General features: G+C 32.1%; 1 protein-coding gene across 1 annotated transcript in view; it reads left to right on the top strand.

Annotated features, from left to right (window-relative positions):
• The first annotated feature begins 5,107 nt into the window (after window positions 1–5,107).
• The window catches only part of LOC127701844 (uncharacterized), a 347,060-nt gene continuing 327,022 nt past the window's right edge, over window positions 5,108–25,145 (top strand). The window contains exon 1 of the mRNA XM_052205819.1: window positions 5,108–5,199. The gene's annotated coding sequence lies outside the window, so the exon portion shown is untranslated. The remainder of the gene's footprint in view (window positions 5,200–25,145) is intronic.

Raw genomic sequence — 25,145 nt, 5'->3', positions numbered from 1 at the left:
ATTTTTTTAATTTCATTGATGTTTTATTTTTTCCGTCGTTTTCAATGGAAACAAACTATTTTTTCGCTTTCATTCTGAAATAAATAATGTCTTTTTTTTTAAAGAAATTTGGAATCAAACAATTAAAAAAAATACATGCTGGCTAGTTGAAGCTGTAATATAAATGTGAGCAAACGTAATAATAAAAAACCCAGATCGCAAATGTAATGATTTTTACGTGCAAATGTAATGATTATACGTGCAAATGTAATGCACCGAGTTGAAGTTCATCCCATATCTCCTGTCATCCATACTGATATAAATATGCATGCGTAGAAACGTTTATAGCTAATGTTATAAAATACTTTTAAAAATGACGTCGATTTAATTGGTGTGGGTATACAGCTATTAAATTTCTTTTATCATATTTTCGCCACAGTAGGGAAATTCTTCAATTAGCTCGTTTATATTCTAAATCTTCCTCCGAAATGTTTGAAACGTTGATTTTTGTTAAATTGCACTTTCGGAAGCTGATATAAGTATATTTGCACTTCATATAAGAATATTTGCACATCATATAAGTATACTTGCACATCATACAAGGATAATTGCATATCATAAAAGGATATTTGCACATCATATAATGTCAACTGGACACCACATAAAGGTGTTTGCACATCATATAAAGACAAGTGCACAAAATATAAAGGTAAACTCACATCATATCATGGCAAATGCATATCATAATTATAATGAAAAAAAACATAATAAGACAGTTTTTGCGTTCCATAAAACACATTGTCATTTGACGTGAGGGTGAGTATTTCAAATATCACATTTAATACAAGTTTTTCTCGCTGTGTTGAAGACCCATTAATGGCCTTGGGCTTTTTTCTGCTCTTTTGGTCGGGTTGTTGTCTCTTTGACACATTCTCCATTTACATTTTCAATTTATTTTAAAACATAATGTACAGTAACGTTCCGGGGTTTTCGAGTAAGGATACCCGGCGTTACTTATGTTCGCCCCCGGTGAAGAAAGTAATTATAATAAAAATTATAATGAAAGTTCATAAATTGTATTATTTTTTGCTTTAGTAGTATGCAATACAACAAATACAGTGGTTCATAAAATATATGACATGAAATAAAATACGTTAATATTTTATAAGTTATACAGCAAGGTACATTACTTGCAGCAAGTTTATAAAATAATTCTCTTAGCGTTCGGTGTAAGACCATCTACTTGGGACACGGCATTCTAATACTCTGCTTACTTGGTGCAGGAAAATCTACTCGGAGATGTGCATGGTTAGCGATTTACCCGAGCAAACAGTACATCAGTACTTTGATATAAACACTAGTCTTGATTAATTATCAAGTCTATTAAATATTGTCACCAAGCACTCTTACTTGGTGCAGCAAATTATATTTTGAGATATATATACATACTGCTAACCGCATGGAGGTTCTTGGAGAGAATCTCCCAGTCGGAACATGCGGGCCGCAATTTATTCAAAAGCGTCGTTTACTGGTGACGTAATACACAAGTTATTCATAACCATGACCTTCAAGTTAAGTATTTAAGGGCTTGTATTAAAAGAAAATAAAAAACTAAACAAAAGAACAAAGAGTGCGTTCTTTCAAAATATATAATCACAAATAAATGAACTTGACGAAACAAATCCTAATTTTTTTTGGAAAACAATTGATAAGTTAAAAAAATGTGGAAAAATACCCGACAACAAAACCCAATAAAGATCAATAAAAAAAGACCAATGGGAAAAACATTTTAAAAATTTATTAAAGGAAAATGAAAAAAAAAACATCCGACTTTATATTTGAATTTAAATCGGATACATACAATGAAACGTTGAATTCACCCATTTCATGTAAACAAGTCAGAAAAACTCTAAAATCCTTGAAAAATAATAAAAGTGGAAGTCTTGACCTTATTCTCAATGACTGATTTTTGAAATATGGTGCAAACAGCTTACTATTGCCACTAGTAAAACTCTCTAATAAAATTGTTGAACCTGGTATATTTCCAGATATTTGGAATATTTCAACTATCTCTACTTTACATAAAAGCGGTTCCATCTATGATTGTAATAACTACCGTAGAATAAGTATTGGAAGCTGCTTAGGAAAGATATTTACCAAAATACTGCAATATAGAACATCTAATTACCTTGAAGAAAACAATTTAATTGAAGATAACCAATCCGGTTTTAGGCAAGATTACAGAACTACAGATCAAATATTTATTTTGAAAACACTGTTAAATAAATAATTACATAAGCTAAAAATAAACCTATATTTGTATGTTTTGTTGGCTTTTGTAAGGCATTTGATTCAGTTTGGAGAGAAGCTATGTATTTCAAATTAAGAGAAATTGGAATAACAGGGAATATCTTTAATGTTATAAAAATATGTATTCGAACACATTTTTCTGCATAAAAAAGAATAATTTTAAAACCAATCCAATTAAAAATGATAAAGGTGTCAAACAAGGAGACAGTCTTAGTCCTACATTATCTAATATTTTTTTGAATGATTTAGGTAAATGCTTTGATGACAAAGACAAAACCTATCCATTAGATCTAGGAAATCATAAAATCAATCATCTACTATTTGCAGATGATCTGTCACTTTTATCAGAAAATAAAGAAGGTCTACAACATTGTCTTAACAAACTCAACTCCTACTGTATAACATGGAAATTACAAATTAACTTAAATAAACCCAAAACAATGATTTTTAGCAAAGGCAAAAAAGATTATTCAAAATATAATTTTTATCAAAATAATTCACAAATTGAAATTGTGGAAAGATACAAATATTTAGGCATTGTATTTTATTTCAATGGTAATCTTAAACATACCACAGATGATCTCTATAATAAAGCTCTAAAAGCCTTTTTCTCTGTTAAAAGTAAATTTAATAACTTCCAAGAGGTACCATTGAAAACCTGTTTTAAACTTTTCGATAGTCTAATTAAACCTATTTTCACGTATAAATATAATTTCATACGGTTGAACGTAGTGAATTAGAGTGAAATTATTTTCTCTTGTCGTTTCATGATGTATATAGGTGTCGTACCTATCGTGTGGTCAGTTTCCCGCCGAAACTGGGGTTTCGGTCATTCAGCACGACAGCGCCAAAGCGAGCGGTTCTCATTTAATCACTTGGTGAATTTTAATTTATTCAATAAGTCCCCCCCCCCCTTTTTTTATTATTTATAAGATAAGATTGATAGGACTGGAGGGTTGTTTTTTCTTTTTGGTATTATGTTGTGTGAAGTACTGATGATATAGTTGTGTATAATATATACATATGTGTTTTTGAATGTTCATGTGTAACATATTTAATAAACATAGCAGCGGCGTTGTCGTGTAGCTTTGCACTTTAATTATGAGTTTTTGTATTCTTCATACTTTCACAGTATGCTATTTCCTTTTAAATGGTTTTCAAAGATATACATTATCATGGGTGACGTACATGAGACTTGTATTATGTAGTGAAGTTTAATACAGAATGAAGGTTGTTACAAGAGAACTTAAATTTAAATAATTTTGACACTCTATAATTACTTGATTTATTTCACTTGACTGGGCGGAGTTTAACCGGTTCGCTCATCATAGACCAGTCCATCTATAGACAGGTGTTTTGGGATAAACACATCAATGAAGTGTCCAGTTATGGTCATTGATCCGGTTAAAACATGTAAACACTATATGTGTATTCGCAAAATAAATAATGAGACACAGTCGTTGATTTTCTTGTAATACGGAGTTTAAAAACATGTAAAACTTGGCACGTTTAAAATAAATCCCACAATCGGAAAGGTTTCAAACAGAATATAACAATAGCCGATACTTTAAAATACTCTGCTATATCACCTATAAATGCTATAAATTTTAAACTATTTTATTCTTCCCATATCGTACACTCAGTTCTCTTTGTATATCTGTTTATAGGCACTGATAGGTGATTAGAAATCAGTAATAATAATTATAACGGTAATCATCCTTATCACACACTAAGTGTCTTCTTCAAATAGACTGTCCTTATGCAAATTAAAACGTAAGCTCCGCCCGATCAGTTGATAAAACATTTGTTATCTACAAATTGATAAATTACAACACAAGATGTTGAAATCTATCCTTGGGATCAAAAGACAGTCATCAGATATAGATAGTAGACTTGAATGTTGATTTTCTCATTATGTTTAATGTATAATTATTATAAGAGACTACTTAAAATAAATAGAGGTAGAATATTATATAGTGCATTTACTGCAGATCAAGAATTATCTCAAGAAAACTCAAAATGCTGGTTTTCTACTCTAAATGAAATATTTAAAGTACTTAAACTTGTTACAAAAAATTTGACAGATAATAGTGTTTTTCTAAAAATAGTCTAATAAGATATTATAATCAGCAATCTGACTCACAACTATAAAAAATCAAATCTGGAACTGTGGACAGTAAACTGATGTTTTTCAGTAATATTTCTGTTCCAAATTTTGTTCCCTTCTATCTTCAAACCAATATTACCAAAAATATAAAAAGTAAAATTACACAACTATGTATCAGTGCTCATTGTTTAAATATAGAACGGGATAGATATGATAACCCCCAAATTCCAAGAGAACAACGTTTTTGCAAATTTTGCACTGACGTAGAGATAGAAGAACATTTTTTAATATCTTGTGATAAATAAAAAGATATAAGGCAAACTTTTTTCCAATCTTATGGTTTAGATTTGAAAGATTCACATAATTATTTTTCAGTTTCTAAACTTTAAAATCCACAAAATATTACTGAATGTAATTTTTTATACAAATTTATTAGAGATGCATTAGAAATAAGAAACAATTCTTAAAATTATGGGTACAATTGTATTTTATATATATATATACTACATGTAAAACTTTGAAATGTTGTTTTGTATATTATCATATGATTTGTAATGGAAAACACTAATGTACTATTAGTTATCTTAATGAAGAATCTGATCTGATCATAAGCAGGATTCAGGAACAGGAGTTAACAAATAAAAAATGAACCATTCATAAATAAAGTCGATTTGTAGATTTAAGGAAGTCATTAAATAATGTAAGATCCAGGTAAGCTATTTCTTCTGTTAAATACGGAGCAGAACATAACAATACACATCTGCGTGTATCAAGCGTGGAACGGAGACCACATCGATAACACGGTAGGTATAGTGTCCGGCTAGGATCGTGGTTTTTCGAGTGAATCGGTCCATTTTTTTCGAGTGTAGATCGTTTTTTTCGAGTGATAAAACATGCGATAAGGTCAATTAACTGCTATTTCGTATTTTATAATAGTTTTTTACATGACTACCCATCTTATTTTGAATACTTTACATGTTTTGAGCAACAAAGAAGCACAATTTCCCTGTATTTAACCAAAACATTCAGTGTTTAATACTGTGCGGGTTTTTTCGAGAGCAACAGTGAAACCGTCCGGGTTTTTAAACAAATGGTCCGGGTTTTTTAAAGAAAATTTGAATAAGAAAAGGTATTCTTGACTTTAAAAAATGACTTTTTCTGGTTTATATATATATCATATATTCCCATTAAATCACCAAAACATATGTAATAGTTATACACTGAGGGATAGGTGTCAACATAACAACGGCCAGAGGGGTTTCTCATCCAGACGCACCGTACCCCGAAGTGTATAACTAACTTACACCCGATGCTAAACCCTATATTTGTTTACATTGAATATTAAATGAAAAAGAATGCATAGCATTTTTTTGACAGTATCAAACCATGATCATGGATATAATAGCCATAGATAAAGTACTGAACCCACATCAAAAGCAGATGATATTTGCCGAAATTTTATCACCCTCTTATTATATACATGTCACGCTTGGTGTTAATTAGCCTTCATTGGCAATTGCCGTCTATCGATATCTAATAAATTGTGAATCGGGAGAGTAATATGTCATTCTTCGGACAAGTTCGGTAGTTATCGTTATCTTCCGGTACATCATTTTTTTTTGGAATGTTTATATACGTGCTTAAAATACAAGTCAAGGTGATCGATGTATAATTACATTGTTCTTATAAGTCCTGAATATTCATCAAATATTTTCCACCGAACGTTGTGAAATCAACGATCATATAATAAATCACAGTAATAGAAAATACACAACTAGTTTCATACCAGACCAAAGAAGTTATAAAAATAAAGTACACAAAAAGTACGTTGACAACTAAACGGGCAGACTTATGGAGGGTTATATAGCCGTATTTATAGTACGAATAACACCCCTAACACAATTCTAAGAAGGATATATATTGTTTACTTCAAAAATGAAATCGACAATCAGATTAAACCATCCGCTATTTAATTGCAAAACAAGCAACAACAAAAATGTAAGCGGAAAAGTATTATATATATAAAAGAAAAAAAATCAGAGACATGATAATTGTGCTATTTCCCAATTATTTAATGTATTCAGTATGTCCACCACTTACGTTTTCTTTACCAAACGGCGTTTTAAAATTTATAATGTATTCATTTTTTTCTCTTTATTTTTCAAAAACTTCGTGTTACCGTTACGACAGAAAGTTTCAACACTTTTTTTGTGTTCTAAAATATAATAATTTCGTTTTTCTGGTCTAAAATGTGATTATACTGTTTTGAATCTCGATAAAAAAGAATTGTCTTTAACTCGCCATAGAAAAATTCGACCACGTATACCATCAGTAGTTGATATGTCTCCTCTTGTCAATCATACAGGTCTTATTTCCCGAGTGCAACCGATGCAAGTGCTATGGCAATTTAATTTTACGTGCCTGTTAAGTCCATTTTCCATAATTTCTCTATTCTATTATTTCAACAACAGCATAACCTTTTTATTTGTTGACCGATTTTCTCCAAATAAATTACAATCCGAACAATTTTTACAACCAGACGCTTTTCATTGCTACCGCCTCACGGCATATTTTTACTTGAGACAGGTAACGCATATTAATTATCAGCTGATAAGACGCGTGCCCGATAATTTAAATATAATTATGATAAGAAATTAGTCTATTGGGAGGAAGTCGGCAGATATCATCTACATCGCAGGCCACTTCGCGCCGTGCCGTGCGTTTGATATTTCAAAGGAAACTATATGGGGCTCAGTGTGATATATTCTGAGTACTTTATCTATGGCTATTATATCTATGCCATGATTAATAATCATTTTTTTTTAAATGAAACCCCACTAGTAACCTTACTTTGACATCTTCATTCAAACTTTGACAAGTGAGTAGATTTTACAAATGTCAAAGTTGCCGTTTTCATGGCATATTCCCGTTAAATCCATGTGCTAATATGGTTCAGCATGTCAAAGTTGGCCGTATCGTGCATTCTTATTACCAAAAAAAATACATCATGCTCATGGTATGCAGTTGTCAATATGGACGGGTATAAGACGGACGACATGTCGAGTCATTCGTTAGATTTGGCAGAAGAGACTGAAGATAACGCAATATTTATAACTCAAAGTACTTACATGTATCAGTTTAATGAAGGTAATAATAAATGTATTTTACATGTTACGGTTTTATATAAAAAAAAAAAACCCTCCCTCTTCTCTTCTCAACATTTAACAAACATTCGTAGTCGAACATACTGAGGCATAGGTGTGTTTTGATTAGAAATTCGACGACCGGCCACGCTTACATGTAACATACAAAAATACATATTGCATATGTAAGAACCCCCTTTTTGGGGGCAATCCAAGGGGATGGGGGTCCTGGGGCTGGAACCCCCCTTATTTACGATCAATGCTTTTGAATGGGGACATATGACTGGAACTCCCCTTTTTACCTTTGGGTTGGCACCCCCTTTTAATCAAAGCGCGAAAGCGCTGTAAAGGCAGTTAATTACAGGTTGTGTGTATTTTTAGTCCAGTTATATCATTATCTTGCATAGTACAGTGTACTTATCAGAGGTGGCTACCGGTATTTAAGATTTAGAGTTCTCTAATGATATTGAACAAGTTTCATGAATGTCATATGCATATTTTGAGCATTATATCATGAAGGTGATTGTTCCATCTTGTTTATGAACTAGTGCATTATGTCCAGATTGTAACTTGTTTATCTATGTTTATAATCAAATACTGTTTAATATAGTTGGGCATTTTCTTTTTGGGAATAAATACCAGTTCAACTGTATTTTATTCAACTTTGCAAATGTGGTTTGTTACTAGTAAGCATGGATGATAGTTGTTTAATTGGCAATCATACCACATCTCCTTATTTGTATTATGATCCATATTCAACGAACTCAGGTACCAAAAAAAATGTATGTAACTAAACTATGATGGGAAACCTTTGACTTCTTTCTTTTATATAAAATTTGGATTTGGTAGCATAGAACTATGTAGAAGACTCCTGTTGAGCTTATCGTGCATTAATGACGTTGTCTATCTATCATTTTATATATGTATGATGGTATTTACCTGCTATCCTTCGATTTGATTTTGATTTTTTGGCGTTTTAACGCCACTTTTAAGCACCGCTTTTTGGGCTATTTCGTGGCGGCCAGTTTTCATTGGTGGAGAAAGCCGAAGTGCCCGGAGAATACCACCGACCTTCGATAGGAAAACTGACAATCCTAGTCAATTAAGATTGGAGTCGAGTGCACCCGCACGAGCGGGGTTCGAACTCACAACCTCAGTGTTGACTGGCTAGTGATTACAGTAGTAACTAATTATACCACTCGGCCACCGAGCCCCCTGCTATCCTTCGATTCAACAGCTTTAATAATATGGTGAACACTTGTTTATATGCCATGTATATGCAACACAGCTCATGGTAAAGTATGCCAACAAGAATGTTGGTATTAAATCTCAGTACACTTTGATGTTTAAGGGCAATTTGTATGACTGTTACTTTGATATAATTAACTAGCACATAGAATATGTGTGTATCTGTGGAGTTACATATTGGATATACCAAGCATATATTTTGGCATGGTTGGTGATAATAGATATTGTGGCATAATTATAAATTACACTTTATATGGAACTGTATATTAATTTCATTTGTAAACTATTGTAACATACAGTCAATCTCAAAATATCTATTTTAATCTTAAAAGCAATGCAAATTTAACAATGGGGTACACATTTTCTTCCTATACATCAGAAAATAAATTTGAATCTTGTATATATGATTTTCTGTACCTCACCATGTGTACGCTCTTTTAATACATAAAAGAACTTTTCCTTATTAATATAAATGGACTATTTTTTATTATTGATTATATTTGCATATTCAATGACTTCCATCCTATGAAAAGTAGTTAATAAATGATTGCTTAGTCACTGTATTGTGTGTATTGCAAGAACATCAAATAACATAATGTCAAATGTACATTGCAACATGTCAACTCTTTCGATGACAATACTTTTTCTATAAACTATATGTAACTCCAAGCAAAATTATTTCCAAGTATAAACTAATTTATCAGTCAGGGGTACTACTTAAACAAGTGATTTCATTATCACCTATTTCAGTGATTTGATAAACTCAGTTATCACCTATTTAAGTGATTTTGATGTTTCCTTTGATCTTCAAATGCTAATTTCATTGATTTTCCATATTTTGACAAACTTTTCTATAATTTTCCTATATAGATCGATTATCCCTTTCTCTTGCATAATAATTTCACCAGAAGCTTGGGCAGTAAGTTAGTGCGCTAAAGCTTTTAAAAGTACCCTTGGGAATTTTTCTGTAATCAAATATTCATTAACTACTCTTACTATCAGACAAAGGTCAACAATATTAGGTAACCTGATTGGTTTTCTTTAAAGTTAGAATGATCTACTTCAAGGTTTTGTCCTGATCTACAAACTTATTCCAGTTTTTGCATATTTTAAATAAACTGTAAAAACGGACAGGCTTATCAACATGATCAAGCAAAAGACAATTTCTGCATGTAGTTGTTTTTTCAATGGAATTCTTGTCTTTTTACCATTAAAAAAAAGCATGCTTGTGTGAAAAATATCAAGAAAATGTTATAAACACTTATTGAAGTGATTACATTTTAACTTCTCAAATTACTTGTTTCAGTGATTTTAAAAATCTGTGTCTATTTTTGTGAAAAAATTTAATATTTCACAGCCGAAATCACTCGAAGAAGTGATCCTGAAATCACTTGTTTAAGTAGCACCCCTGACTAATTATGAATGAAAAAAGAAGTTCTTAACTAAGAAAAAAATGACATCTTGAAAACTCGTTGTTTGGTCACTGTCATAATAGTTGTCTCAATATATATATATAGCATTTTAACCACCTCTCCATATTTGTAAGACAATAGAAGAAAATATTTCAACCCAAAAAACAAAAGTTGTAAGATCTCTGAAATTCTCTACACGGTATGAGTTTTTCTCATTGTTGGAGATTAAAATTGAGAATGGAAATGGGGAATGTGTCAAAGAGACAACAACCCGACCATAGAACAGACAACAGCAGAAGGTCACCAACAGGTCTTCAATGCAGCGAGAAATTCCCGCACCCGGAGGCGTCCTTCAGCTGGCCCCTAAACAAATATATATACTAGTTCAGTGATAATGAACGCCATACTAAACTCCAAATTGTACACAAGAAACTAAAATTAAAAATAATACAAGACTAACAAAGGCTAGAGGCTCCTGACTTGGGACAGGCGCAAAAATGCGGCGGGGTTAAACATGTTTATGAGATCTCAACCCTCCCCCTATACATTTAGCCAATGTAGAAAAGTAAACGCATAACAATACGCACATTAAAATTCAGTTCAAGAGAAGTCCGAGTCTGATGTCAGAAGATGTAACCAAAGAAAATAAACAAAATGACAATAATACATAAATAACAACAGACTACTAGCAGTTAACTGACATGCCAGCTCCAGACTTCAATTAAACTGATTGAAAGATTATGTCTTCATCATATGAATATCAGGCACAATCCTTCCCGTTAGGGGTTTAGTATCATACCATCATAACATATATGAGACGAACATAACCCGTGTCATGCCAACAACTTGTTTTTAAATAAATGTGTTTAGTGCCGATGCAAAGACCCTATAAGTGAATCAATATTAACGCCAAAATATGCAATCTTTAATGACCTGACAACAGTATCGTAACTATATCCCTTCTTAATAAGTCTATTTAAAGGTTTTGTTAGCTTCAGAGGTAAATACTGACATTTTTGTGCTTTATAAAGAATATTTCCATAAAAAATTGGATGTGAAATACCTGAACGTATAAGAAGTCTGCATGTTGAGCTATATTTACGAATGATGTCCTTATACCGATGATAAAATTTAGTAAATGTTTTGACTAGTTTGTGATATCGAAAACCCTGGTGTAATAATTTTTCAGTAATACATAAATTTCTCTCGTTAAAATCTAAAACATTGTTACATACACGAGCGAATCGTACAAGTTGAGATATATAAACACCGTAAGATGGTGACAAGGGAACGTCACCATCTAAAAATGGATAATTAACGATAGGAAATGAAAAATCATCTCTTTTATCATATATTTTAGTATTAAGCTTTCCATTAATGATATAGATATCAAGATCGAGGAAAGGGCAGTGGTCATTGTTAGTATTAGCTTTATTTAAAGTAAGTTCAACAGGATAAATTTCGTTAGTATACATACTGAAGTCGTCATTATTGAGAGCCAAAATATCATCCAAATATCTAAAAGTATTATTAAATTTGTGTATCAGATGTTGTTTCGATGGGTCTTTGCTGCTTTTTGTCATAAAATGTAACTCATAGCAATACAAAAAAAGGTCCGCAATAAGTGGTGCACAGTTAGTCCCCATTGGAATTCCGATAACCTGACGATATACGGAATCTCCAAAGCGAACAAAAATGTTATCTAGTAAAAATACAAGGGCATATATAGTATCAAAGCATGTCCAGTTGACATAGTTTTTTTGTTTATTGCTACTAAAAAATGACCTAAAAGAGTTTGAACATATATATTCACATTCTGACTTTTTAAATGCCCATTTAATTAGGTGTGTGAATTTTTTCTTAATGAGAATGTGAGGCAATATGGTATATAGGGTAGAAAAATCAAAACTTTGAACAGATTCAAAATCACCAATATATGCATGTAATTTATCAAGTACTTCCAACGAGTTCTTGACACTCCAAAAGTAATTAATTCCACTATTTTCGAAGGCCTTATTTGAACAATTTATTATCAGGTTTTTGATTGTACCAAGTGTACTGGTAAGAAGAATAGACAATTTAGTAGTGGAACAATGGCTTGAAGACGAAATAAATCTATATTTGTAAGGTGTTTTGTGTAGCTTCGGAAGCCAATACATAGTTGGGACTTTCATTGTATTTGGTTCTGCTTGTAAAGCGGTAGCTAAAAGTTGTACGGTTTACAATAACACCTGTAACTGCTTAAACCCACTTAAACCCATTTCTTATGCACTTTGGTTTGATAAACTCACTGAATATCATACCACTGTGGGCACATCCCCTTATTTTCATATGCATAACAATTTACATGTACATGTAATTGTAAATATATATATCAGAACAAAATTCATTGCGTCACTTTCATTTATGCATCCTTTGGCACAATACAAGTTCCTAAATTACACAACATAATTAAAACAACTAAATGTATTTCAGATGAAATTTTTTTTCAGTTCCATTCATAGGATTTGTTAGAATTTTGTATGTTTTGCCAAGTCCAATAGTTCGCTCTACATGCACACATTTATTGGAGACTTTTCTATCCTGTATAATAGTTTTCGAACTACAAAAATGTAATTCTGTTTCTCTTTTTGAAAAAAGTTGGAATATTGATGGCAACATCCATTTTAGCAAACAAATCTTGCACATTAAAACCTTTATCTGCCATTACACTGTCACCTGGATCACATAATTGAACTATTCTACATCGTTCAACTATTTGACGGTCACTGGTACAACCAACATACATGTATGCATTAGAGACATAGTTGACTAAACCACCAGGTGTCGAACATACAAGTATTTTCAGTATTTCTGTTTTCATATGATGAAAAGGTTGCCTGTTGAGCTCTAGGAGCTTAACAGAGCTTTAGGTTTTTTCACGGGACATTCTTTGCTTTCAATAATAATCCTAGTTGTAGGAAACATTAATTTGAAGTCAGATGGCTAAAAACACCTGACTAAACCACTAGATGGCCAAGTGTTAGCTATAGCCTCTCGCCACTGTTTAGACATAAAAACAATCCATGTGCATACACAATATTCTTAACACTAGATTCAGATATTGTTTTACAGTTTAGTTCTTTTGTTTTCACGGGAAACTGCCCTGATTTTTCTTTTTGCGGATGATTCAGTCTCTTGCTCATTTTGCTTGGTCCAGGAAAATAGACTGGGAATGGCAGTAGATATAAGTCTCTGTATGGTGGGTTTGCCACCTGAAAAAGGTTATAAAACATTAGTTTTTTGAAAATTAAATGAACTTCAATTAGCAATGTATACTTATTTGTACTACCTGGCAAAATATTAACTAGATTTATTCATTACAATGTGGATAAAACTATGTTTGCCTGATTCAATGTATGTTATGTAAATCCAAAGCCCAAAAGGACAAACAATGAGAGACTTATGCAACACACGCACCTAAATAACTATAATAAGGGGACGAAGTCCCCTTTTACGGTAGAAAAATCAATAAAATTAAAAAAAAATAAAATCGGGAAAAAATCCCGAAATTTTCATTCTACTAATGAACTCAAAATCGGTAACTTTTTTATTTTCAGACTTTTTTGTTTTCCCGCATTTGCGTAGAAATCTACTCCCTTTTTCCGGTCTCGTTTGCATGAGTCTTTATTTATCAGTCTAGTAAAATATAGGAAGGAACGCAATACCAATTTCATTTTTAATAATTCCTTGAATGGCTTGTTATGAAAAACCGTTACACGATGATAGCGTTTCTTTGTTTACCATGAATTCGATAACATAAATAACGTCACAACTAAAATCCCTAACAACAGAACCGAAATCGGAAACGTTGCGGTATTTCCGTTTCGTTTTTAACAGATTTTGAAGTTAAAATATGTTTGAATTAAAAAAAATAATTCATACAGACTTCATTCCATTTCACAGGTAATGCCTGCCTCATATTATAGATGAGAGCATGTCATTGTTTTGTTCCTGTTAACATTGTCATTGATGTCATTGAAATTTTTCAAGAAAGCCTATATGAGTTATAGCTTATGCATTCCTGTCATTACTACATTAGCATAACTACTGCTAAAATAATTCTCAGTATGATATACCTCTTGAAAGAAATCATTATAATTGTAGCATTCATCAAAAAATCTCAAACAGATCACATTGAATCGTAGACCAGTGGAATATAACGACTGAATTATTCGAGTTATTGTTTGCAAGGCATATTTGACTGAAAACGACTACGTGCAGGAAACTATTCATGGTAAACTTTTATTTTCTTCTTGAAATATTTACAGTTTATATATAATCGCCATGCGAATAAACTAAAGTGTGTTTACAAGCACAATTATCGTTTTATAATAAAAGGGGGTGGTTAATTCAAGACGTCATAATTTTTTTGATTACGATTCAATGTGATATGTTTGAGATTTTTTTTTATTACGATTCAATGTGATCTGTTTGAGATTTTTTATATTTTCTAAAACATAAAATATATTTGAATTTTATTTATCTAGGGCATGCTATGCCTTAAAACTTTTCCAGATATACAGGTTTGTCTGTACTCAGATTAAATTTGGAGGTGAAAATGCAGCCATTTTAGCCAAAGGGTCCACATGAACTTTAACCGTAAGAATTTACTCTCTGAAGAGAGCTTGATATGTTGACATTAGATGGGACAAAGTGTAACGTATAAATGAGTTGTGTAAATACCCTTTCTATTTTTAGTTATAAATATATTTAACCTGAGTGTTGTCCTTAGAGTTTTCGCGGGGATCATTTTTCTCGTGCTAGAGACTCGCTGTCTAAACTTGTATATTTCTTTATATTGGTGAAAACTTTTATACTGGTAAGTTGAACTATATTTTTATTTTATTCAGTTTCAATGTTTGACTTTTATTTTTATGCCCCGCGACAAAATGTCGAGTGGCATATTAATTTACCCCTGTCCGTCCGTCCGTCCGGATAAAGATACATGATATGTCCGGCTATCACCTCCTACAGTTTTTTGCGCGACAGCTTTAATATTTTGTAGGATGTTTTTACGCAAAACAGAGTGAGGTGTGCATGTCCACAGGATTTAGATTTTTTTCAAATATTCTCAAATGCCAGGTATTTGGACTTTTTTGTACTCAGAATAAAAATAAAAGATAGATCATCATGCATAGTGTTCAATGTATAATTTATAATGGTAAGGCTGTGCATCATTTGTGCATTACAGCGCAACTTGTGACAATTCAAGTAGTACTTCAACATCACTGTTGGTCAAATCTAAAGTATGTATGTGGAACAATTATCATGCATATGGCATAGCAGATGAGGGGGCATCGATCATATCTAGTTTTACTATTTATTTATGTTTCGTTTTTTTAGAGGCAAACATTTAAAATTCATTTTACGTATCCGTTCCGAAAAATAGAAAGAATTGTACACTAGATAGTTATTTTCAGGCGGATACCCATTTGAAATTAAACAAAAGAAATGGAACTTTTTTTTTTGCAGAAGATAAAAAAGGCCAAGTTGGTATATTTGAATTGTTTACATCCGTTTCTATATGGACTGTAAAAGTTAAATGAAGGTGCATAACTTAGGATTTTATACACGTGTTATGCGACCTGTACACTACAAAACACCAGGGACTATTATACTGTTAATATATTATGTCCCAGAAAATACCAATAAGAGTTAATAAATATACTTTATTTCTTCAATTTATCGTAATGATCTATACAAGCTATTTTACCCTTTTTCCATACCTCTGAGTCAGGACAATACTCATAGTATTCCATATTTGGATTTTTTTTAAAAAGAAATAAAAGAGCATATAGAGTCATTGCCAATTCTGACCTATGTTCAGTTTGAGCTATTTTTTCTAGGAAGAAGAACCTCATCGATTTTGTACTTTTTAGACTCTACTGTCTTGTTGCGAATCTCACACTTAGCACACTTTTTAACGTCGTATATATATAGACCATCAGGAGCAACTGAAAAGTTGACTGAACATAATGTGCAAAATCGAGATTCATTACCGAGTGAACTTGGTCGTAGAATTGAAATTCTTTTTTACATTGCTGCTTGTTCCAGACAGAGACCTCTTTTTTGTTGGAGTTGGCATGGCAGAAATGATTTTCGAATACATGTACTTAATTGATGTGGTTCTTAAGTGTTTCTCGTTTTTATATAGATTAAACCGTTGTTTTTCCTGTTTAAATTGTTTTACACTAGTCATTTTCGGGCCCTTTATAGCTTGCTGTTCGGTGTGAGCCAAGGCTCCGTGTTGAGGGCCGTACTTTGACCTATACTATTGTTTACTTTTTACACATTGTGACTTGGATGGAGAGTTGTCTCATTGGCACTCATACTACATCTTCTTATTTCTACTTATAAATCGAACATGAAATTTTTTCAAATGATTGCCCATTGTTTGTTTATTTCTATTGACAGTAATGAAAAATACCGAGAAATACGAACCGGGTTAAAATATCCTCAAGCGGGAGATTTCCGGAATTTCGTCGTTTGTGCGGGAGACTACCGCTCAAAACGGGAGGGTTGGCAGGTATGAATTATAGTATGGAGACAAAGTTTCACAAAACAGTCGATTGTGGTAGGTGAAAATATATGTGGATTGTTTTGTGCATAAGCATAAATTCCGCCGAAAAAAAATCCACAGAAAGATAAAATATTGATCCTTTTTAAAAGCATTAATTTTCAACTCTGTCCCCGGCGTCAGTTTATTGGGGAAAAAACCTAAATAATTTCATCGAAAATAGAAAGTCGAGTACAGTCACCTTTTTATGTTCAGGCGTGTTGGGTTAAATATTATTTTTTGAAAACGTAAAAAGCTAAAATATTTGATACATCATCTCGCTTCAGATTCTATTATTTTTACATATTTAGGCTACAGATTGATATAATAACCTTAAACAGTCACAGTACTAAAAAATAAAATATATGCATGGGTCAGGTGAAATACCTTTTTAATGAATCACAACAACAGAGTATTTGTGTTTGAATAACAAATTTTTACTAAAAGTACTTGACGAGTGGATCATAAAAATGCATAACTTCAAAAAAAAAACTTCATTTTTGTGTGTGTTATCTAGGGTTATTAGTTTTCAACCTCTGAAATTTTGTTTCTGCCCCTCCACTTTATATTTAATTAGAGTTTTTTTTAATGTTTTTGAACTTTCGAAAATCCTCCATGACAACGGATCAGACAATAGTTTTTAAGTTGACACTAAAGACATAAAAGTACATTAAATGATGCTCAATAGCTAGTAGATGCATTTGTCTTTTAAACCACAACTGGCATATAAAGATCTTAATGATGCTCTGTGGATAAATTTATCGATTTTCAAGAGCTAAATTGACAGCGCGTCATTTCTACAATGGCTTTCATTTTTACGATTGTAAAAATTAGGTGGCGTAATAGAAAGATAATTTTGACGAAGTAGAATCTTGACTGTTTTATGAGTATGAGAAGGGTATATTTTGTTAGCGATAATAAAGAATATGGTTAATCAGAGAGCAATATTTTAGTATAACGATCGTTAATTTTCTGAATTGTTCGAGCCTTGCTCAAGAAAATTTCTTTTTTTATTAACTTGATTGATTGAAGTAAGTTTTTTTTAAAACTGCTAGTGTACAGTTTGTTTGGTTTTTTTTTAAGTAATCGGTCACGTCTTAACTTCAAGTGTGTAAATTTAGCATTTCAAACAAACTTATAAATGTAACATAATGGCCAAACACATTCATTTTACTTGGTTTATGTATTGTGGTTATTTTTCACAGCAAATGCACCGGCCGGTCTTCTCCCGTAAAGTGAGGTTCGAATATGAAAATGTATTGAACATTCTCGGTGTAAATTTCATAAGGAGATCCTGTGATGTTTGTGCTTTATTGTCTTTGTTTATTAAATACTGTAAATTCAGAAATTAGTGCATGGATTTAGTATTGCGATTTTTTAAAAGCAAATAAAAATGCGAGATTAATAATTGCGATTTCAAGAAAAGTTTCATACAGATGTTTGTATCAGATATCACGAGTACTTGTTATTGCGATACTAATCCAGTCCAATTATTTGTTAATAAAAACCAGTCCCATTATTTGCATTAATAAAAACCAGTCCAATTATTTGCATTAATCAAAACCTTGCATGAACTTCTAAATTGACAGTATGTTTTGTCGATCTTGGTTATTTGTTATATCATGGAGCGCAATCGTCACTTCTTGGTATTTCTAGGTTTCTGACACCTGTTGTTGTTGTATTGTGTTGGTTTTGCGGATTGCCAGTATGTTGTCCTAAGACTTGGAGCGAAAGCACAGGCCGAGCCCTCTCTGTTAGTAACGTTATAACGGGTTGAGCAACCAGGGTATAATTACACGAGACAAAATATGAACGAAACAACTCTATTCTTTCCGAATGAAATAATATACATTTATTTCCCGTGCTGGAGGGAGATATGAAGATTTGTTCACCCAAGAATATTCATATTTCACGAGGGCTCTGCCCGAGGGAAATATGATTTTTCGAGGGTTAGCAAATCTTCATATCTCCCGAGGCAAAGGGAAATGAATGTTTTATTCCACTGCCTATGCTTTGTTTACTATCAATACATCAAATATTATTTTGCATACATTTTTTTTCTTATCCGCTTGTTTTTGTAAGTCAAACTAAACACGACATACCCATTGATAAACAGTAAGGATCAAAATTTAATTATAAGTCTTTTTGTTTTATCGTCTGAAATAAATTTGAACATGATAATGATTTTTGCTATCGCTATTTTAAGAAGAATAAGAAGTTCGAAACGTTATGTACATTAACCGCGCGTAACGTCGCACGAAGTAATCCCGACATTTCAGAGGGGAATATGATCCTCAGAATGGAATATGAAGATTTGTTCAATGACACGTGGGATAGTCTCAACCAATCAAATATTGATTAAACTATCAATATGTTTAAACAGTGGAATAACATCCGTTGGTAAACTTATTACATATGATATTGTAAGATTCTTTCCGTAGGAAATAATTTCGCTGTTACATTTTTTTCTATGACATGACATTTTCACTAGAAAGATTTTACAGACAGAAGGTGTTATATTGTTGCTTTGAGCCAAAGTACCCCCGCCCTGTAGTCATATATATTAAAAGATTATAAAAATATCGAAAAATTAATAAAAAATAATAAATCTTTGCAAATGCTATGGATTTATCATGGAATAATTAAATAAAAGCTAAAGTACTGATAAAAAAAACACAATTGAATTGAAATCGGAAATAATATCACAGATGTTAAATGTTTAAAATAATAACCGGAAATAATTTTGCAGTAAAATATCGTCCGTTTGAAACAAAAGTTTTCTTTTTCATAATGACACTATAAAAAGGAAAAAAAATATACTGAAAAATATGTAGCAAAACTAGAAATAATTTCACATATCTTATTTGTGAAATAATATCCTGATAAATAAGAAAAAAAGGTCAGTGAAATATAAGTACAGATAAGAATAACTATAGAAAAGTTTAAAAAAAGAAGCGAAAGATACCAAGGGGATATTCAAACTCATTCGTAAAATCCAAACTGACAATGCCTTGACGAAAAACGATCAAAAGACAAATAACAGTATAAAAAAAACAACATAGGAATCTAAAGACCAAGCAACACGAACCCCACAAAAAAACCGGGGTGATCTCAGGTGCTCCGGAAGGGTAAGCAGGTCCTGCTCCACAACCATATTTAACCTAGTCCTAATAGTTATGACGTCTTGTAAAACTATTTTTATATTTTTTTGCTGTAAAGCCTTCATACGTATACGTAGCAAATGATATATACCCTCTCCACCTCCCATATTCTCCCACTGAATCCATCATTGCTGGTATCAAGCAATTTTATACTGATGAAAAGAGGACCGTCGAAATGCGGATATGATACTTTTGTCTCCCGCGCGACTCGTTGCGGGGGACATAGAAATACCGGGTGTACGTCCGTCCGGTCTTGTAAGATCTCTCACGTGTACAATTCTTGCCAGATTTTTCCCAAACTTATATCAGAGCTTTATATCCGCATTGTCTCGACAAATTGAAAATAAGTACTGATCAATTATTTTTAAAAGAGTTATGCCCTTGGAAATATTCATTTTATGCAAAATTGCATTTTTAGCGCGCTCTCCCATGTACAATTCTTGCCAGATTTTTATCAAACTTATCAAAGGTTTATATCAGCAATGTCTGCGACAAGTCAGAAAATCAGTGTCGATCAACTATTTTTTAAAGAGGAATGTCCCTTGTAAATATTAATTATATGGAAAATTACATTGTAAGCGCTTTCTCGTGTACAATTCTCCCAGATTTTTAGCAAACTTATATCAGCAATGTCTAGGACAAGATCGAAAATAAGAGCCTATCAGCTATATTTAAAAGACTTGTGCCCTTGGAAATATAAATTTTATGGAAGATTGCATTGTAAGCCACTAATTATAAGCACTCTCACATATACAATTCTTGTCAGATTTTTACCAAACATATCAAAGGTTCAAATCAGCAATGTCTCGAAAAAATTAAAAAATAAGGGCCGATCAACTATTTTTAAAAGAGTTATGCCCCTTGGAAATATCTATTATATGGAAAATTGCATTGTAATTAAGCGTTTTTTTTAAAGATATTTATACAAAGTTTTAAAGAACAAACAAACAAAAAATCTTATATTTAATAATTATGACGTCTGGAAAGGCTATTTTATTTTTTTTTGTCGTAGAAGGAGGTGTTACAGCAAAAATTGAAATAGCCTTTCCGGACTAATAAGCACTCATTTTTGTTATGCACAACTTATAGTTTTTGTTTAACGTTCTTCAAAAATTTAGCTTAGACATTTAAAACATTGCTTTATTTCTAATTATTGCAGCAACCCCCCCCCCCCCCCCCCCCTCAATGTTCTTCAAATTCACACTTTATTTGGCCTTTTAACTTTTTTTATTCCAGCGTAACTGATGACTCTTTTGTTTTCAAAACTCACATCTGGCGTACAAAATTATAAGCCTGGTATCTTTGAGTTTTTAATTCTATCAATTTTTTTTAAAAACAACGGAAAATTAATATTTAAGGTAATTACCAAGTTTAACTATACATATACTATTGATCCTACCAGTTTGACTCTACGTACTATTGATCCTACCACTTTGACTCGAGATAATATCGATCCTACCAATTTGACTCAAGATAATATCGATCCTACCAGTTTGACTCTTCATACCATCGATCCTACCAGTTTGACTCCACATACTATCGATCCTACCAGTTTGACTCTAAATGTTATCGATCCTACCAATTTGACTCTACATACTATCATTCCTTCCAGTTTGACTCTACATACTATCGATCCTACCAGTTTGACTTTACATATTATCGATCCTACCAGTTTGAATCAACACATACTATAGATCCTACAATTTGACTCTACATACTGTCGATCCTACTAGTTTGACTCTACTTACTATCGATCCTACCAGTTTGACTCTACTTACTATCAATCCTACCAGTTTGACTCTACATACTATTGATCCTACCAGTTTGACTCTACATATTATCGATCCTACCAGTTTGACTCTACATATTACTATCGATCCTACCAGTTTGAATCAAAACATAATATCGACCCTACCAGTTTGACTCTACATACTATCGATCCTACCACTTTATGTTATACTATAATGAATACGGGCTCTTGGATTCTGGTTTATCCCCTTATCATTGAGCTCCATGCTCCACATCGGACTCCACGGGATCATAAGAAACAGTGAAACCCGTTTTATTACTCCAATGTGAATTGAATTAATACAGAAACTTCCCGGTGTTTGTCACGTGCTATTCACACTGCAACCATATCATTTTGTTTGAAACCTGTGGATACGATCATGTATAGCTGTACTTCTAATTAAAAATTTCGAAGTTCTGTTTTACCTTTATTTTAAAACTTAACGGAAGGGTCACAGGCAATCATCTCTGACAATTCAGAGACAAGTGACTGGGAAAGAAGCAGCGGTTCAAGAACTTAATATTCGTCTTAAACAATATGCGCTTTTGTAAAAAAAAAAATATAACATGCTGTTTTTTTTTTAAAACATATATTCTTAAACTGTTAATTGTTAAAGTAACTATGTGAAGCTAAGACGCGCCCATGACGTAGCATGGTCATCAACGAATTGTATACCAAAACGGCGTGTAGTTTATAAAGAGTTAAACGTTTGTGACAAGAAGGAAACATTTGTTACACCAATTGTGATGGTATTCATCTATGCACAAAGTCAAGAAAAAGATACATAATTAATAGACTGTTTGTTGATTGAGTAAGGTCAGTGCACTAGTAACCAGGCTTTAGATTGGTAGCCCAAATAGGTATTAACCCTATTTAAAAAAGATAACTGAATATTAAATAAGAATGACACAAATTAAAAACTAGTGGTGACAAATGCTTTTAACATACTCAATTCACGGAGAAAGACCTTTGAAAAATGGAGGAGATGAAACGACTGAACATCCAGTGACATGTATTTTTGGAAAATTTATTTTTACACGCTAAACACAGGTATTCACCAAAAAAGGCCAGACGGAAACCAGTATCTCCTTTAAATACACTTGTCTTGGTCACTAGGAAAGGGAAAGCAGGGACATGATCCGCCCTTAACATTTTTAAGGTACGTGTGTCATACACTTATCCGGGAATTACCCTTAACCCGGAAATTTACATTTATCCCATTATCCTTAACCAGGGAACAAACATATTTTGTAATATTTTTTCAACAAAGCAAAATTTGTAAAGTATTTTTTTTTAAATAGATTAACAGTAAACTAATAAGCATTTATCGGTATATAGTATTTCGATAATTTTTGAATAATGCACAAATATTGAAATTATTCTTATTTGTAAAGGGAGAATACATTAAAATATTGAATTTCATGGAAAGGGAGACAACTGCAACTTATTACTCTTAAACGGAAACGCGTTTACTCTTATCCAGAGAATGTAATGTTTTATTATTGACTAATTGTCTGAACACAGAAATGCATATCCAATATTTAATCAACTTAAAATAAATAGATATAAATGAACACAATTCCAAATGCAATTTTATTTCCTCAATAGACTTGTAGCTGCGTGGTGCTTTTGACTCTGTTTGGCATAATGGCCTGTTGTATAAATTGATAAATGATGGTGTTGGTGTGAAATTTTATACTACTTTGAAAAATATGTATTATAGTTTATCCCAGTCTGCACTGAAGATTGGTAATGAACACTCTTTGTTTTTTCCAAATATTAGAGGTGTAAGACAAGGGGACAGTTTAAGTCCTACTTTGTTTAATTGTTATATTAATGATTTACATTCAATTTTTGATGAAACTTGTAACCCTCCAGTTCTTGATACTTCAAGTATCCAAAATCACAGTTACGCAGATGATTTAGTGTTACTGTCTGAGACACACCAGGGGCTTCAAAATGCGTTAGATACACTAAATAAATATTGCATTAAATGGCAGTTGAGTGTAAATACAAACAAGACTAAAATTCTAGTTTTTTCAGAATATTTATAAACAATCCCCACCCCTCTTGTTCAATGATAAATTTATGACTGAAGTTAAGGACTTTAAATTTCTAGGGAATATTATTAACTATAGGGGAAATTTTACAAAAACTAATGAAGAGCTGTCTAAAAAAGGTATTAAAGTTTTATTTTTATTGAGAAAATATATGTCCAATTTTAAGTTTGTTCCCACTAATTTGTCATGTAAATTATTTGATACTCTTATAAGACCTATTTTGACATACAACTCTGAAATTTGGTTTATGGATAATTTTCAGTCAGCTTTTAGGGCATCTAATAGAGCTGCTGTAAATAATACTTTTTGTGATACTCTTGCATTAGCAGAAAAATATCCTTTTGAGAAGGTTCATTCTGAATTTTGTAAAGCAGTATTAGAGGTTTCTCAACATCTTACGAACGAACGAAACTTTCCCTAACTTGACTTAACTCGCCGTAACGAGAAAAGAGGGAGCATTAATTTATTTAATAATAATGGACTATCGCCTGTGCTCTGCTTCCCATTGAAATATCTGTAAAATTAAAAAAAATATGTACATGCTGGATTTTTTAAGACCATTTTGAGTCGTAGACATATCATATTGACTTGTCGCAATCATAGGTTTGAACATTGTTTTCAATTTAGACTTTTTTATATTGACCTGATATATATAATATATGATATACAATTTACGGTCTAATCAACACAGTCGAAAATGTAATTCATCATTAATTATGGCGAAGAATATAAAATATTAAGACCAAGGACAACAATCGTACAAGAGATTTTGATAAACATGACAAAATTATTTCGAATTCTTTAGTACACATATGTAAAAAAAAAAAAAAAAAAGGTAAATATAGAACTTTGGAATTTTAAGGGGATAGGAATCTTTTTGAATCTTATCAAGGATCAGATCAATGGTAGAAGGTCTTTCACAAATATGAAGTAAAACAAATCTAGACGTGAACGCCTCTAGATTTTAATTTGAAAAAAAACATCCTCGGATCCGGGGTAACTTCGTTGCCCCTAATCTAACATCCAAATGATCACTTCTTCACCTTAATAAAATGATTATTACTGATTTATTTTCTAGCTTACTTTTTCATGTATATTTTAGTATTTATATATAACTAATTTTGTGTTCTTGTTTTCGTGGACTTTTGTTGGTGGTGTTTCCCTCATCCTTTCAAGAAGAATACACAAAACTCTATAACTTTACGATTGATCGAGTGCACCTTAATATTTCTGTAACTTATTTCCAATAAATAGTATATCAGCAAGTCGCACCAATTGGACCTGGCGCAACTTAAGACTTTTCCTGTTACGTGCTATATTCTAGAAGACACCATTTAC

This window comes from Mytilus californianus, unplaced genomic scaffold (genome assembly GCF_021869535.1).
Source record: "Mytilus californianus isolate M0D057914Y unplaced genomic scaffold, xbMytCali1.0.p SCAF_5, whole genome shotgun sequence".
Classification (NCBI taxonomy): Eukaryota; Metazoa; Mollusca; class Bivalvia; order Mytilida; family Mytilidae; genus Mytilus; species Mytilus californianus.
The sequence above is the reverse complement of the archived record's forward strand: the minus strand, read 5'-3'. Positions and strand labels throughout refer to the sequence as shown.